Raw genomic sequence first — 737 nt, forward strand, 5'->3', positions numbered from 1 at the left:
TGCCTCCAACTTGCTGATGGCTCCATTAAACATCCATCAGGCATAATAGATGATATGATTGTCAAGGTTGGGCCATTCGTCTTTCCAACTGACTTTGTGGTGCTGGAAATGGAGGAGCACAAGATTGCAACTTTCATTCTAGGAAGACCTTTCCTAGCAACTGGACGAACTCTCATTGATGTACAAAAAGGGGAAGTAACCCTGAGAGTCAGTGAGGATGAGTTCAAGTTGAGTGCTGTAAAAGCTATGCAGCATCCAGACACACCAAATGACTGCATGGGTGCTGACATTATTGACTCTCTGGTAGAAGAGATCAATATGACTGAAAGCCTAGAATCAGAGCTTGGGGACATCTTCAAAGATGCTCAACCTGATCAAGAAGAACCAGAGGAAACAAAGGAATTTTCGAAAATTCCTCAGGAGGAGGATAGGCCTCCCAAACCTGAACTCAAACCACTACCACCATCCCTGAAGTATGCATTTCTGGGAGAGGGTGACACTTTTCCAGTGATTATAAGCTCTGCTTTAAATCCACAGGAAGAGGAAGCACTGATTCAAGTACTAAGGACACACAAGACAGCTCTTGGGTGGTCCATAAGTGATCTTAAGGGCATTAGTCCAGCTGGATGCATGCACAAGATCCTGTTGGAGGATAATGCCAAACCAGTGGTCCAACCACAAAGGAGGCTAAATCCAGCCATGAAGGAGGTGGTGCAGAAAGAGGTCACTAAATTACT

The sequence above is a fragment of the Arachis duranensis genome, chromosome 2 (assembly GCF_000817695.3).
Source record: "Arachis duranensis cultivar V14167 chromosome 2, aradu.V14167.gnm2.J7QH, whole genome shotgun sequence".
In the NCBI taxonomy this organism is placed as follows: Eukaryota; Viridiplantae; Streptophyta; class Magnoliopsida; order Fabales; family Fabaceae; genus Arachis; species Arachis duranensis.